Source organism: Macrotis lagotis, chromosome 6 (genome assembly GCF_037893015.1).
Source record: "Macrotis lagotis isolate mMagLag1 chromosome 6, bilby.v1.9.chrom.fasta, whole genome shotgun sequence".
NCBI lineage: Eukaryota > Metazoa > Chordata > Mammalia > Peramelemorphia > Peramelidae > Macrotis > Macrotis lagotis.
In genome coordinates this window covers 122,092,992-122,110,605 of record NC_133663.1, presented here as the reverse complement: position 1 = coordinate 122,110,605, position 17,614 = coordinate 122,092,992, and the positions used below count along the sequence as shown (strand labels likewise).

At 32.6% G+C, this 17,614-nt stretch overlaps 1 pseudogene; it reads right to left on the bottom strand.

The window, feature by feature from the left end:
• Positions 1-608: 608 nt before the first annotated feature.
• LOC141492214 (G patch domain-containing protein 2-like) lies at positions 609-16,983 on the bottom strand (annotated as a pseudogene).
• Positions 16,984-17,614: the final 631 nt, after the last annotated feature.

Sequence of the window (17,614 nt, the reverse complement as noted above, 5' to 3'; positions counted from 1 at the left end):
TAGCTCCTAAATGAAATACAAATGTATAAAAGTATTCTTTTCAGTAGAGTTGAGAGCACTCAAGAGTGATCGTTTATCAATTTTAATCTTAATTTTCTAGGAAAATAAGCAAGTATATACTGTCATGTATAATAACTGTGGGCCATGTCAACCTAGGATGGGAACATGATGAATGTCACCCTACTAACAAATATTCATAAAATGTCAAACTCAAGGAACATGAAAATGTCATGGTTACCAAAGAAGCATCTATCTAGAAATTGGACTTAGTAAAGTAGCATTTTGCATAATATGAAGAACATAAAAAAGCACACAAATATGGTCGCATATGCATGTTGTCCACATGTCTTGGGTAAGAGATTGAAAATACTGATTTCTAAAAATCTTAATTAAAAATGGACTGTATTTTATCACTAGAAGTTGATTTAAAATACTGAAAACAAGAACATTTAGAATTCTACTTAAATACCATGAATTGTGACTGAAATTTGTGTCCTGCTTTTTGAAGCAGGACAGTTGAAGTATGTTGGTTATTTTATAAATGGAAGCTATATTTAAATTGAGAACAACTAGGCGTATGGGAAATAGCGTAAGTGTGCCCCAATTACTTATGTAGATTTTACTGCTTTAGGGGCATTACTTGGTGTGGCATTTTACTGGTTAATTCCAAGACATAATTCTTTGGGTCTCGAACATGGCCAGTATTGACTCAGAGATCCTCTTGCCTCTCTTCCAAGGTCCTAGCTGGGTGTCCATCCCATTCTCTGAAAGCAATTGGCTTCCAATGTTGTTCTTAGGGTTTTGTTGGGCATTTTCTCCTACAAATCCTCATAGAGAACTTGAATGTGAAAGCTAAGCATATGTATTACATGGCATATTCTGTAATAGGAACATGAAGGTATTTTGCAGCAGATCCAGGCAAGTGTTCAGCTTTTCTTTTCCATTTGATATTGCCCATGTATAAGAATCCTAAATGCATGCCTATTTGTTCACTTTTGCAGTTTTCACAGAAAAGTTTTTCTTGCATTCTTGTTCTGATTGGTTATCTCTAAGGAGATGAAGCTGGCCAAGCTTTACCTGGCCCCTGGGTTAAACCAATGATCATCATGATGGGAATTAGGGTAAAAGTGAACCTTTTTCTTATTACTTTCTGGGCCAGATGTAGCAGCCACTGTTGTAGAATTTGCTCTAGAATTTTTGATTTTCTTTGAGGTCATTCTGTGTAGATGATTGAGTCTAGCCTAGAAACCTCTTCTGCCTAAAGGTGATATAAGAGGAAAAGTGCCACTTAAGATACTTTGAAAGATAGCACATGTTAATTCTTTTCCTAGTTCAATGTTCTCTTCTGTCTGTCACCAGGAAATGATTTCTGGGATGCTACAAGTCCCACCTCATTCCTTTTCATAGAACCAGTCACTCTGCTCATCATCACCTTCTCTCATCATTGATAAACAAATAAGCATCAGTGCTACTTAGCCTTCTGTAATCACTCTCATTCATGAATTTATCTGAGTCTTTTTGTTCTAGATATTTCATTTTGTTCATAAAAACTTGGACCAATTTTTCACTTTTCCAAGCCAATCCATCATCTTGGAGTTTCAGTCCTTGTCAAGTGATTTCTTTATTTTCTTTCTTTAAACTTTGTTTTTACTGAACTCCTGTTGTTGATAAAATCTACAGTCATTGTCAGTTTCTTTATCTCTATTTTCTTGCTGTTGGATCACTGAAAGTGGGTTAGAGATGTCAGATGGTAGATTTTTGCCATGCACTTCACCTTTCTTCTTCAATGGATAATTCTGTTGGCTAAAGTATCTATAGAAAGATCTGACTTGTGTCATAAAGGTTATTTCCCTCTTACATTACTTAGGATGGATGATGGTCTGTGCTTTGCTATCATGTGATCAGTTTTCAAAGTCACTATGATCTTTATTCAAGAACTTTATACGCATTAATAGTGCCATGCTATTCTCCAAACATAATAGTGTATGTTCCCTTCCTTTTATTCAGTCCTTGGCCCACGCAATTGTCTATTTGCAACATCTGTTCAACTTACATGCAATGATGAACCAAGTCTATGGGCCACTATCCAACTGCATTTCACGCTCTCTAGACAATAGGTGGTATTTATCTCTTTTTTTTTGTCCCTATGTGGATAATTAGGCTGAACTCTTTTGAGTGATTATGAATCACATTTAGAAAGCTAGTAATGTTCTGAGGAGAGATGTAATCAGCCTAATGTTAGCCACAAATAAGAACATCTGGAATCTCTCTTCAGTTTGATCTCTAAGCTGTATCGCCTAATGATGGTAAACTCCTTTAGCTAGCCTAAGCCTCTCATTTGTATGTCTCATTTAATATTGGTAATCAAAAGTTCATTTGACACTCATGTCTGTTATTATATCTACAAAGGAAACTTGATCATTTTAAGGCATGCCTGTCAGCTTTTTGGAGGTGTATCTTTAAGGAAGGTGGCATTATGCTGAGTCAAATGATATTTTAAAGAGAAAAAGCAACTAGCAAAGTGTGATAATTTTAATTTCCAACAACCTGCAAATATTATTTAATGTAGTTTATATACTTTGGGTTTATTTGCACCAAACAATTTGACCCTATATCAAATCATGTCATAAATTTAGGTGACTGATGTGGTGGTGGCAGATCATGCCTACATGTTTTTCAAATTAACTCAATTTTAACCTCTCATATATTCCATATTAAATAAGCAGTGTGTTATATTTAACTGATATTAATCAGTTGGAACATGTTTACAATACTAATAGTTTTACTTCTGTTGATTTTGGCTTTTTTTCCTTTTAAAAAAGGAGGTATACTGATGCTAGCATTATATACAACATATCTGATAACTATGGATTTTGTTTTGTTTCTCCAGCTTTACTTTGGGGTCTGGGTGGCAGTTGCATAAACTCTGAATAGGGCAGGTAAGTGGTGCAGCAGATAGAGCACCAGTCTTGGAGTCAGGAGGACTTGAGTTCAAATTCTATCTCAGATACTTAATAATGACCTAAATGTGTGACCTTGGGTAACTTACTTAACCCCATTGCCTTGCAAAAACAAATTTAAAAAAAACCCTGTATAATATACCTTTTTAATCATTAAATAAGCCATATGACAAAAAAAGAACTTTAGTTTTGGTGATGTCCAAAATAAATTGCATTTCTTAAACAAGGGTTCTAAACATAGGCAAATACATATATACATATATGTATGTTTCTAGATTTAAATATGTTTTCTTTGAAATTCTTTGAAATTTGTTTCATGAGTTTTAAAACTTCATTCTGAGAAATATACTATAGGCTTTACCACAATATCAAAGGGATTTAATGCAAAGAAAGGAAGGTTAATAAGCCATGTTTTAAAGCTTTCAGTTTTAAGACATAACAGTACTAAATATTGCTGCATACTTTTTATCCATCTGTCCCAAATTCAGTAATATCACTTATATATTTATAAACTTGCTGATTTTCATGCAATGAGAATGAGACAAGTAATATGACTGAAGTTCATTAGAGTAGAAATCAAAATTATTGCCACATTACCTCCAGAAACTAAAATTGACAAACCTCAGAAATTTAATGGAATTAATTTATCTGTATTTTTCACATATTAACTGTAATTATTGCTATAGAAATCTGAATTTGGAATCAGGAATATCTATATTTGAATTCTTCCATAGATAATTACTATCTGTATAGCCCTGGAAATGTCTCAACTTCTTTCAACCATAGTTTTCTTATCTGAAAAGTGGGGTTAATAATGACATTCATATTAAAAATTGTTGCGAAGAAATGAAGAACATATGTAAAGGACACTGCAAACCTTGAAGTCTATATAAGTGCTAGATATTAAGAGTCATTTTATGGCAGAAGGGAAGCCATCTAGTGGTTTTGAAAAGATGAAGAGATAAGTGGTGTTTGTTAGTGACTTTTTGCTAACATGTTTCAAGCATATTATATTGCAATCTGTCATAGTAATTAAAGGCACGTGTATACCAGAATATATATCCAAAATATGACAGTATCCAAGACTTATCAAACCTGTTAACCACTATCCATTTAATATTTTAATAATTATGTAGACATAAAAGTACTGCTCTAAGATTACCAGAGAGCATTATTACAGTTTATAGAATCATGGAGAACAAACTATACACCTTAGAGAATGCAGGTGATATTTTCTTTAATGCTACATATTGAAGGCAAGTAATTAATCAAACTTTTTTCTGAATACCTAGATTAAATTCTTGGACACTGGTCTTAGTATTAATAGAGTAATCACTCATAAGATGAAATGGAAAGATGAATTCAATAGTGTTTAAATTTTATCCAATACTTTTATCAATGAACATGAAGAAGGGCTTCTGATGGTAATGGGAATTACTCTGATATATACAAGGCCAGGGAACCCCTGGTCTGTGGAACAAATTAATGTGGTGATGCCAAGTCAACCATAAGCCGGATTCAAAATTCATTAAATACAGGAGTTTTTTGGTGTGAATTAGTTAAATTCTTGAGCAAATATAGTCGTTTAATGATGTTATAAACACTCCAACGGTCTTTGGCAGATAAAAGGCTCCCTATCTCTGATATACACATACATGAATATATATATATATGTATATGTATATATATATATATATATTTCTATATTTCTATATTTCTATATGTATAATTTATATGGGTGTATATTCATGTGTTTTATACATGATTGTATATATGCATATATGCGAATATCTTTAAAGAAACTGCACATACTTTAGGGATCACATAATCTTAAATGTAGTCTTCTATACTTTAATTTCTACTAGAGGAAAGAAACAATTTTTTTCTTTTTTATAAAGCCCACTTTCTAAGCTAAGAAACTTTCAAATAATGCAATATATTCAAAAGTAAACATTACATATAAAATGTCCCTCAGATTCAAATACCAAGGCTATATTCAGTTATTTCTTTTGAGTTTTTCAAGTACAGTTATACTATCTAGAGTTTTTCATCTCTATTAGTATTCCCTAATTGTCACCACACTATGCCTTCATCATTGCTATGTGGCTAGAGGTGGTTGGTTCTTGTCCTTAGCTATCAAAGAAGACCAAAATGACAAAAAAACCTCAAAGTGGCAAGCAGTGTGTAGGCATTCAATACAACTAAGTTTTATTATTGCAGAAATACTCTGGACATCACTGTACCATCAAATATAGAAAATTAAAAAGTAGAAAACATCAGGAAAACTTCCACACATATACATCAAGAAAAGCTTTTTGAGATCTTGAGAAGAGATTTCTATAATATAAAGTTCATTTAATTTATATATATACATATAAATTATACATGTATATACATATATATTATATGTGTAAATACATATACATTTACATATAAATTTGTATATATATGTATGTATATATACATATATGTATGTATGTATATACATATATATACATATATATATATATATATATATATATATATATATATATACTTGGACTTGTGAGTTCATGGATTATCATATGAAAAAATAATAAGTGAGATAAATTGCTGCCTAGGGTTACCCAGTATATTATCAGTCAGACTTGTACCCTGGTCTTCCTAATATCTGAGGACAACTCCATTGCACTATGTTCCTATCTCTCTGTCATCCACCTTCAGATTCCTTGCTATCTACTCTAGAGACCATACTGTGAAGGTGGTAACTCTTTTATCTCCAGATTGTCTGCCTTGAGACTAAACTGAACTGAATGGTTAGTGACACACTTGGGGCCCCATCAGAATCTAGTTCACTTCCTACATTCCAGCCATCTCCTAATAGTCTCAATAAATAGCCTTTCAATGAAACCCTTCATCTTCTAGCTATGGAACCATCATCATCAACTCACTTTTTTATTTTTAACTTTCTAGACTGTAATGTTCATTTCTGTGCACCATTCTGTTGTGTGTTGTCTCCCCCGCCCCCAGACCATGAGTCTCCTGAGGGTTTAGCATAGGTACATAGTGAATGTCTATTAAATAATTTTTCATATATTTATTTAAGTTTAATTGCATTGATGGTTTGCAATTCTTTGGAATTTGACATTTATAAGAATTGTTACATAGATCTAGTATTGTCTTTGGGTAACATGGATTTACATATTTGACTCATATATATTTTATAATCTACAACCAATTATAATGTTTAGTTCCCCCATCTGTAAACTTCACAGAACTTTATTCAATGTCATAATCTGTTGAAATACTTATGTAAAACAATCAGATGAATTATTCAATTCACTTATAATAAAAAAAAATTCAATTGCCTTAGATTTTTTCAGTGTAAATTTGTCGTGCCCCATATCATCTGAAACCCCCAATAAGCAATCTCTTTGAAAACTATGAGAATTGACTTATAAAAATATAGAATTCTAGAATAAAAATGATATTGGGGGCAGCTAGGTGGCTTAGTGGATAAAGCACCAGCCCTGGAGTCAGGAATACCTGGGTTCAAATCTGGTCTCAGACACTTAATAATTACCTAGCTGTGTGGCCTTGGGCAAGCCACTTAACCCTATCTGCCTTGCAAAAACCTAAGAAAAATGGCATTGGGGACCTTCTAGGTCAAGAATATCTTCAGCAATATACAAGTATGTATAAACATTAACGAAGGTATGGGAAACCTTTTAATTCAAGGGTCAATTGGATATTTATAACCTCATTTATGGGCTATATGTAATCAAACATTTGCTTAATTCATCCCTAAAAATCTCCAGGATTTATTGAACTTTGAGTACCTTCAGTGGTTGCCTTAGCAATGCCAGACCAATGCAACCTGAAGGCCAGAGTTTTTCCACCTTTGCTTTAGTATAATGTGTTTACCTAATCATAGAATATTTTTAGGAAAAATGGGACTATTTGATGTTATACTTTCTTATAATACCAGAAATGAGCTTAATATTCCTAGTGTGTGCAAATGATTAGTATAACTTTACTAGGCAGAATGGGTATAGGAAATACAGTAATACAATGTTCAAAGACAATCTTAAAAGACTTGCTATGGAAAATACCATCCATAGCCACAGCAGGAACTGTGGAGCTTAAATGAAGATCAAAGCTTGTTATCTTTAATTTTTGAAAGTTATCATACATTGTATCATTTTTCTCTCTAATATTTTCTTTATTATATTTGGATCTGATTCTTCTCTCACAAGTTCAATATGATCTATATTTAGCATGATTATAAATGTACATCATATATCAGATTATTTTCTGTCAGGGGGAGGGAAAAGGGAAGGAAGGGAAGAAGAAAAATATCAAACTCAAAACCTTGCAAATGAGGAAATTGCTTAGTAAAACTACATTATAAGAACTAACTTAATTATAATATCATAGATTTAGATCTGGAAGGGACATCTGAAATAGTCAATTGAAAACTAGAAGAGGAAACTGTAAGCCCTAAAATATGCTATGTTAAAAATCATTCACTTATTTATTTTTTTAATTTTATATTATTACAGTAATTTTGAGCATAAAAAGAACCCCCACCCCACCCCCAGAAAGATGAGAAACTTCAAAAATAGTGAGAGAGAGAGAGAGAGAGAGAGAGAGAGAGAGAGAGAGAGAGAAAGTATACTTCAGTCTGTGTTCAGATTCCAATGGCCAATGGCTCTGTTTCTGGAATGAGTTATCCTATTTACCTTAGGACCACCAGAGAAGTTGCTTCATTTTTTCCCACTGCTGCTATTACTAGATATATTTCTTCTACTCTATTCCTCTGCATTCTCATTTAGTCTATTCTCTCCCTCCTTTTACCCTGTCCTTGCTCAGAAGTATGCTGTATCTGAGTACCCTCTCTCATGATCTACCCTCTCTTTTATCATCTACTCCCCCCACCCCTTCCCTCACCCCGTTCCTCTTATCCCATCACTTTCCTCTCATTTTTCTGTAGGGTAAGATAGATTTCTATACCCTATTAAGTGTGTATGTTATTTCCTCTCTGAGCCATTTCTTAGGAGAATAAAGGCTTACTCATCCCCCCCCCCCCTCACCTTCTTCCATTCTATTTCATTGCATAAGCTTTAACTTGATGCTTAGGTGAAATATCTTAGCCCCGTTTTTCTCTCCTTTCTCTTCCTCCCAGTATTTTCCATTATCACACATTGACTCCCTCTTTTTACTATATAATACCATTATATTCAGTTCCTTCCTGCGCATTGTCTATATATGCTCCTTCTAACTGCTCTTATGAATGAGAAAGTTCATATGAGTTATCAGTATTTTCTTCCCATGCAGGTATACAACAGTTCAACATAATTAAGTTCCTCATAATTAATCCTTCTCATCCACCCCCTCTATGATTCACCTGAGTTTCTGTTCAGCTGTGGTTCAATAGGAAAGTTTATAGACCCCTATTTCATTGAAAGTCCATCTTTTCCCCTGAAAGAGTATGTTCAGTTTTTCTGGGTAGTTGATTCTTGGTTGTAAACCAAGAACTTTTGCTTTCCAGAATATCATATTCAAGCCCCAGGAGCCCTTAATATAGAAGCTTCAAATCCTATATAATCCTGACTATGTAGCCATGGTAGTGGATTTGCTTGTTTCTGGCAGATTCTAGTATTTTCTCATTGACTTGGGAGCTGTGGAGTTTGGCTATAACATTCCTGGAAGTTTATTTTTTGGGATCTCTTTCAGAAGGTGATTGGTGAATTCTCTCATTTTCTATTTTACCCTTTCCTTCTAAGATCTCAGGGAATTTTGCTGTATTATTTGTTGAAAAATGAAATCTAGGCTCTTTTCCTGGTCATGATTTTCAGGTAGTCCAATAATTTTTAAATTATCTCTTCTGGATCTGTTTTTGGGGTCAGTTGTTTTTCCAATGAGATATTTCACATTTTCTTCTAATTTTTTATATCGTTTTATTTCTTCCTGATTTCTTACAAAGTCATCAGTTTCCTTTCATTCCATTCTACATTTGAAGGAGTTATTTTCTTCATAGAGCTTTTTTTTTCTCCTTTTCCAGCTGACCAATTGTCCTTTTTAAGGCATTCTTGTCACTTGCTTTTTGTGTTGCTTTTTCAATTTGGCCTAAACTTTTTTTTTGTTTAAGTTTTTGCAAGGCAATGGGGTTAAGTGGCTTGCCCAAGGCCACATAGCTAGGTAATTATGAAATATCTGAAGCCGAATTTGAAGTCAGGTCCTCCTGACTCCAGGGCCAGTGCTCTAGCCATTGCGCTGCCCTAAACTGGTTTTTAACATATTCTTTTCTTCAGTTTTTTTTTAATTTCTTTTACCAAGCTGCTGACTTGGTTTTTGTGATTTATCTGCATCACTCTCATTTCTTCTCCCAATTTTTCCTCTACTTCCTTTAGCTTTTCGATGATTTTTTTTGAGCTCATTTTGAGCCTATTTTCTATTTCTCTTGGAGGTTTTGGATACAGAAGCTTCAATTTTGTCATCTGAGTATGTATTTTGATCCTCTGTAGAACCAAAGTAATTTTCTATGGTCTGATTCTTCTTCTTTTCTGTTGTTTGCCAAGAGGTCTGGAAAATGTGCCCTCTTCCAGGGACCCAGGCTTCTGGCCTGCCTGCAAGTGCTGTGGCTGTATTGTAGCTGCTATTCTTTCCAATCTCTGATCCTGGTGAAACAGACCTTTCCTGCAAAACTTCTAAGTTGTCTTGGATTGGGAAATTGTATCACTCAGACTTTCTGTGGGTTCTAACCCTCTAAATTTTGGCTAGAGTCATAACTTGACGGCTTAAAGTCCTAACAGTATTCCTTAAGGGGAACAAGTTTTTGGGAATTCATGCCTTCATGCCACCATCTTGATTCCTCCCCTAAAATCATTTTTTAAAGTTATTTTATTCTTTGATCAAAACCAAATGCTTAAAATGACTTGTAAAGATCACATAATAAATTTCACAGTCAGAATTCAAATACAGTATTGTGATTTCCTGTAGTCATTTTCCACCACTGTACCATAAAACAGTCACATCAAAATGATAAAAATTATTTTTAAAAAGTCTATTATTTCAAAAGAAGAAAAAAACTATTTTAGCATTTATTCCAGTCAAAAATTCTAAAAAGCAAAACCATATATTTAAAGTCAAAAGCTCACATTGTGAGCAATGAAAAAACACTAAAACTTTCCTAGTGAAAAATGGTAAAACAAAGAAGTTGCACTTCACCTCTTTTGTTTGATATGGTTCTTGAAAGTTTTGATAAAGCAATGAGATAGGACACAATTTAAGGTTTAAATATTAATCGAAATGAAGACCTCTTCCCTTATTTGAGATAGCATGATAGTTTATATGTATAAAAGCACAGAGAATCAGTAAGGAAAGTGATCTATGAATAACTCAAGTTAAAAAGCAGGATCCAAAACAAATCCACTAAAATAAAGAGTATTTTTTTTATAATGCAAACAAAAAACAGTAAGGACAGTGTTAAAACTGACTTTGGAATTAAAGGATCTTGGTTCAAAAACTCCCTCTAGTGCTTAGTGTGTGATCTCATACAGGCGACTAACTTTCTTGAGTCTTAGTTTATCTCATCTGGAAAATGAAGGGTCTATGTTAAGTAACCAAGATTTCTTTTGGCTGAAAATAGATGATCTTGTGTAAAAAGAAGAAAAATTCCATTCTAAATAATACAAATATATAAAATATCCATTTTTCAAGGTTTAAATAAACTATAAAACACTTTGAAGAAATAAAGGGAGAACATGATCAAGATTATGTATTCACTGTTCAAAGTTAGATTGTAACAATATAATAACACATTTTTAAATTAAAGCTTTTACCAAGGTAAAATTTTGTAAAAGTAAGAAAATCAAAAGCAAAAATATTTTGAGAGAACATAATGTCCTTAAATATTAAGGAAAATAATTGAGAGGGTAATGCTATTATTATTAGATCTCAAATTATACCTTAAAGTAATAATTTTCAAAATATTTTGTATTGGTGAAAAAACATATTACAAATATATTAAAATACAAGAGATAATGAATAGAAAACAGATGCCAAGTGTTAAAACTAAAAAGACATTATTTAGGGAAAGCTATGTGATATGATAAGAATTGCTGGGGTAACCATTCAGAAATAATTTTTTGCAAAAATTAGATTTAGATCAATATCTTAAAGCATATACCACAATTAAACTGAAATCAGACCTTCAGTCTAAATAAAAACTGACATAAAATAGAATTCTCAACCAAAATTAATTATAGATTTCATTTTAAAACCAAAATAGGCAACTTAACTGTAAAAAATGTAAAAAAACCTCTAATGAGTACATTGGGGTACAAATACAATAAACCAAGAGGAAAGAATAAGTATTTGCATCAAATTTTATTATTAATGTATGCCATAAAAACAGGGAAAAAAGATTATGAAAAATATTTTAGCTATAGCTGTTTAGAAACTATAATCCAGTTCTTTTTTTAGTCAAAAACCATTTTCATTGATTTTTTGTTTTTTCCAAATGCATATTTTTAAAGTTTTTCAACATGCATTCATATGCATATGTAGATTTTTAAGTTACATAATTTCCTTCCACCCTCCCTTCCTACCTACCTACTCAGTGGAGAACAATCAGGTGAATATTGTATATACACATTTGTATTAATCGTATTTACAGATTACTCATCTTCAGTATGAGGAATTAGGATTAAGGGAAAGAAATACATAAGAGAAATTTTTTAAAAAGTAAGTGTAGTGTTCATCAGATTCTAAAGAGGTTCTTTGTTTTGTTTTGTTTTATTTTTCTTCCTCTGGATGGAGATAACATTGTCTATAGCTGATCTAATAGGGTTGTCCTAGCTCTCTGAACTGCTGAGAAGAGCTGCATCCATCAACTCACAGTGTTTTTGCTAATGTGGAGAATTTTCTATTGGTTCTGCTCCCCTTTGCTCAGTATCAGATCTTTTAATTCATTCCATACTTCTCTATAGTCCAGTCATTTATGGTTTCTTAAAGAACAATAGTATTCCTTAATATTCATTTGTCATAACTTGTTTAACCATTTCCCAGTTTATGGCATACCCCATTTTCCATTTTGCCACTACAAAAAGAGCTGCTATGAATATTTTGGAATGGGGGCGGGGGAGTTTCTCATTTTTTAATGATTTCTTCTGGATATAGGCCTAGTATTAGAAATGCTGTGTCAAAGGAAATGAACAATATTGCTCTCCAGAATGGTTGGATAAGTTTCCAACTCCAACAGCAATGCATTAAAGTTCAAATCCTCCCACAACCTCTCCAACATTGTTCATTTTGCCTTTTTTTTCTCATTTTAGCCAATCTGGTATGTGTGAGGTGATACCTCATAGTTGTTTTAATTTACATTTTTCTACTTAGTAATGATCTGAAACATTTTTCATATGATTATGTACAGTTTTAATTTCTTCATTTGAACACTGTCCATTCATGTCTCTTGACCATTTATCAACTGAAGAATGACTTGTAATCTTATAAATTTTATGCTGTTCTCTATATATTTTATAAATGAGACTTTTATCAGAGCTCCTATTTGGGAAGATTGTTCCCCAGCTTTCTACTTTCCTTCTAGTTTTTGCAGCATTTATTTTCTTAGTGCAAAACCTTTTTAATTTAATATAGTTTAAATCGTTCATTTTACAATTTATAATGCACTCTCTTTCTTGATCATAAATTTCCCCCCTTTCCATAGATCTGATAGATAATTTCTTGGTCAATTAATTTATCATTTTTCTCTTTATGTCTAAATCATATTTAGATTTTATTTTGTGTGAGATGTAGGTCTATGCCTAGTTTTTGCCATAGATTTCCAGTTTTCCCAACAATTTTTGTCAAAGAATGAGCTCTTATGCCAAAAGCTAATGTCTTTTTGTTTGTCAAATAGTAGATTGCTGTAGTGATTTACTGTGGTTTCTTTTGTACATATCCTAATCCACTAATCCATTACTCTTTTTCTTAACCAATACCACGCAGTTTTGATGTATACTATTTTATAGTATAGTTTTAGAAGTGGTAGAGCTAGGCCACCTTCCTTTATATTGTTTTTTTCATCACTTACCTTGATATTTTTGGCCTTTTGTTGCTCCAGATAAATTTTGTTACTATTTTTACTAGCTTTGATATAGTAGCTACTTGGTAGTTTGATTGGTATGACACTGAATTAGCAATTTAATTTGGGTAAAATTGTCATTTTTATTATATTAGCTCAGCCTAAACATGAGCAATTGACATTTTTCCACTTATTTAGATCTGACTTTTTTGGGTAAGAAGTGCTTTATAATTGTTTTTATACAGTTTCTGGGTTTGCCTTGGCAGTCTGTCTACAGTTACTTTAAATGGAATTTGTCTTTCTATCTCTTACTCTTGGATTTTGTTGTTTATAGTCCAATTCTTATTCTTATATATGAAAAAACTGAAACAGAGAGTGATTTAGTGACCTTGATCTTTTCTAAACTAAGATCCTTCCCATGTCTCAATATGTCTGAGGTCACAGCCATTCAATGACTAAAAACCTAGTAAGAATTGTGACAAAAGATGAACCAATTTTCCATCACAAAGCTATCTATCTATCTGGGAGAGGAAGACCCTCAGGAGCCAGAAAAAAAAAATTGCTATGTCAGCTCTTTCTAAGCCATGATAATCTTCCTTGAAATAGCAAAATAGCAGTAGAGGAATATCAGGATAGAATGTTGCATATATCCTCAAAAGTGGATCTTATATTGTGCCTCCCCACACACACACACTCACACCCCAACACAGAGGAGTAAAATCAAGGATTCTAATTAGAAGAATAAGGCTCCAGTCCTGAGTCTTCTTATTAGCTAAATAAACTTAGGGAAGTCAGTTAGCATTTCTGAGCCTCATTCTCTCCCTTTATAAGCAATGTGGATAATTGTATCTGCCAAAGAACCACAGGCAGTTGTTTTGAAAATGATATTTAATGGAATCTCATTTGTATAAATGATGACTCAACTAAAGTAGCTTTCAAACCATCTGTTAAAATTGTTAGAATATTTTTATAAATTATCCAGAAAGTTTCCTAGTGCCTAGAAGCTTTCTTTGGTTCTTTTAAAATGAAGATCAGATTCCTATAAATGCACAAAAAATTGCAAACTATAGTTCCACTTATGTTAAAATGTTAAGTCTTTCCATTACAGGCATACTACAACGACTTGTTGATTTATTGCTACACATAATGAATAATCCACCTGGCTTGCTGGTACTCTTTTACACTATTTTTCTCCATTTCTCAGAGACTTCTTTTGCTGTTCTTTGGTGAAAAACTGTCCAATAATAAACTCATTTGACACAGATTCTTTGTAGAACCTGGATTCACAAAGCATTTCTAAAAACATAAACAAAGATATACCAAATAAATATGTTACAGCACCTTTCAGAGAAGGAATTTTATAGCCGTTGAAACAAATTTATCACCCTTTCTTTATCTAGAGAATTGATATGGACAGCTTAAATCTAGTCTGAGAAGGAGTATAAGGATAGGAACTATTATAATTATTAGGTGAGTATTATTTATTGTATTTGAAATGTCTCAAAAAAGCCTCCAAGTAAGAGCATATTGACTTAATTTAGTATAGTTTATATTTTGAAAACACAATATTAACCTTATCAACCTGCAAAGAATTTGAATACACCCTTCATTAGAAACCTTTTTTCCCAGCTTATTTCACTAAATGATCTCATTACCAAAAGTTGTTCCACTCACTAATTTATATGTCCTCTTTCAAGAAAGAGTCTCTTTTTTCTGCTCCTTCATAAACAAAGTCCTAGGTAGATGACCGAATGTCATCTATTTCACTATGATTTCTATTCCCTTACTTCCTAACCTGTTCAGGCTCATCCCTGGAGAAGAAAAGACTGGAAATGATTTCTCCAATTTATTATTGCATTTGTCTGGGGGCGATTGTCTGATTGAAATGACATTAAATCCTCTGGGATGCCAAGACAATGGACTTCATGAGTATGCAGCCTACATGGATCAGATCAAGTTTTTGACTCCATTACTCTGGCTGTCATGATAAACTCATTGAAATGAGAAAAGAAAAGTTTTCATTTTTAAACTCCTTGATGTATTTCTGTAACTCTGCCAAATTGTTTCCTAATATATATATATATATATATATATATATATATATATATATATAAAATTTAGAATGCATATGCAAAAATCCAATATAATGTATAGTCCATGTACTCCCATTATACAAATGTCAAAAGTGTCTTTATCATGTACTTAAATCTTCACATTTACATTCAAAAAAATGGGTTTCTTTCTGGTCCTATACATGAAGTCAAATGAAATTCACAAGCTCACACTTGCCTGATGTCAATTTTTTCCCACAGTCTTATGCAGAATGTCAGAGTTGATATTTTAGTATTTTTTTAAACTCTCTCCACAAAAAACTTTCTTTTCTTCCATTAGAGACCAAAAAGATACCTCCTTGGCATTTGAAACACAAAGGAAGGGGCCTCACTTTACCACATTTAGAATATCTTCTTCATGCTCAGAAATACCAACTTAATGAATGTTTAATATTCATAGTAACCTGAGGTCTTCCCACAATAAAAAAAATAAGAACAATGACTTCAATCACTTAGATGTGAGGAATAATTTGTAAATTAGCAACCCCATGATCAAATTGATGTAATATTGGTTCCATAACTTAAATGAGCAATGATTTTAGAAACAGTAAGGGAAATTCAGTTAAAAAATGTGCTGCATTTAGAATCTGAATTTTAATTTGGACTCCCTAATTTATAAAGCTGTCATTTCAGAGAAGAAAAAACGTTCTCTGATTCTCAGTTTTCTCATGTTCAAGATGAGGAAATAATTCTATAGCTTAGCTATATGTTCCTTCTATTCCAAAGATATGAGTTTATGAAGAAGGATTTAGAATAATGGCATAACTGTTGGTGGAGCTGTGAACTCCTCCAACCTTTCTGGAGAGCAATTTGGAATTATGCTCAAAGGGCAACAAAAATGTGCATGCCCCTTGATCCAGCAATACCACTACTGGGTCTAGACCCTGAAGAGATTATGATGAAGGGTAAAAACATCACTTGTACAAAAAATATTCATAGCAGCCATGTTTGTGGTGGCAAAGAATTGGAAAATAAATGAATGTCCTTTAATTGGGTAATGGCTTAACAAACTGTGGTATATGTATGTCATGAAACACTATTGTTCTATTAGAAACCAGGAGGGAATAGGAATTTAGAGAAGCATGGAAGGGCATGCATGAACTGATGCTGAGAGAGATGAGCAGAACCAGAAAAACAGCAACATGGGGGTGATGATCAATCCTGATTGATTTGCTTATTCCATCCATGCAACAATCAGAGACAATTTTGAGTTATCTGCAATGAAGAATACCATCTGTATCCAGAGAAAGAATTGTGGAGTTTGAACAAAAACCAAAGACTATTACCTTCAATTTAGGGGAAAAAGTTATCTTGTTATGCAATTTTACTATCTCTTATACTTTATTTTTCTTCCTTGAGGATGTGATTTCTCTCATTACATTCAACTTAGATCAAAGTATATCATGGAAACAATGTAAAGACTGACAGACTGCCTTTTGTGAGGGATAGGGGAAGGGAACCAAGAATAGTGGAAAAATTGTAAAACTCAAAATAAAACCTTTCTTTTTAAAAAATTAAAAAAAATAAAAAGATGGAATAATGCCATAATCACTTCATTGGCTGTCTGATTTTGGACAAATCACTACTCCTTTCTGAGCCTTGGCTTCCTAATCCATGAAATAGAGATACAAAATTATAATTTATCAAATTATTTCAAGACTCCAAGGAATAAGGCATTTAATAATTTAAAACTTTCTTGAAGGTATTACATGAATAATATAATCTCTCTTTCACTCATCAGAGATGTAAGGTGGGGGGTGGGATTTATCCTCCCTCTGAAAATTACCCAGAGCGTTTGTGCATATAAAAAATAAACACATTCACAAGTATATCTTTCTTGACACATCTGTACGCTCACCCACTCCCTGCAAGTGAATGAGACAGATTGATAATGTTAAGTGATTTATTCTATCAATTTTGTTCTGTTGCTTGTTGAGTTTTCCTGAAATTCTCCAGCCTTCTATTTGTTATATTAATTCAAAATAGTTCACTTAAAAAATAAAAAGCTGAACAAATAAAGTTGTTTTATTTTCTGTTTATTGTGGGATCATTAAAATATTATAAGCTGCCTAGCTTTCATTTTGGTCAGAAAAGCACTCACTCCAATCCCCAGACTCAAAACATAGAACTATTCAGCATCTTTCTCCTTTCTTGCTGGTCCAGAGAAGATATTTGAGAACAGTTATTCACACCCTAATGCCATTAATGAGGATAAAGTTGCATAAAATATCAATTACAAATCATTAAGCATGGAAAATAAAATTGTTCCTTTTTCTGAAAATTGGACAAAGACACATCATTATCACAAATAAATATATATGTATATCGCTATATATGTATATTATTATTAAAATATTCTCCAGAATTTTATCACCACTGATAAAGGCATTCCCAAGAGAAGAGAGGAAAGATGAAAAGAAATACACAAATGGGCATGCATGTGCACATACAATATTGGAAAACTTGCATACATGGCA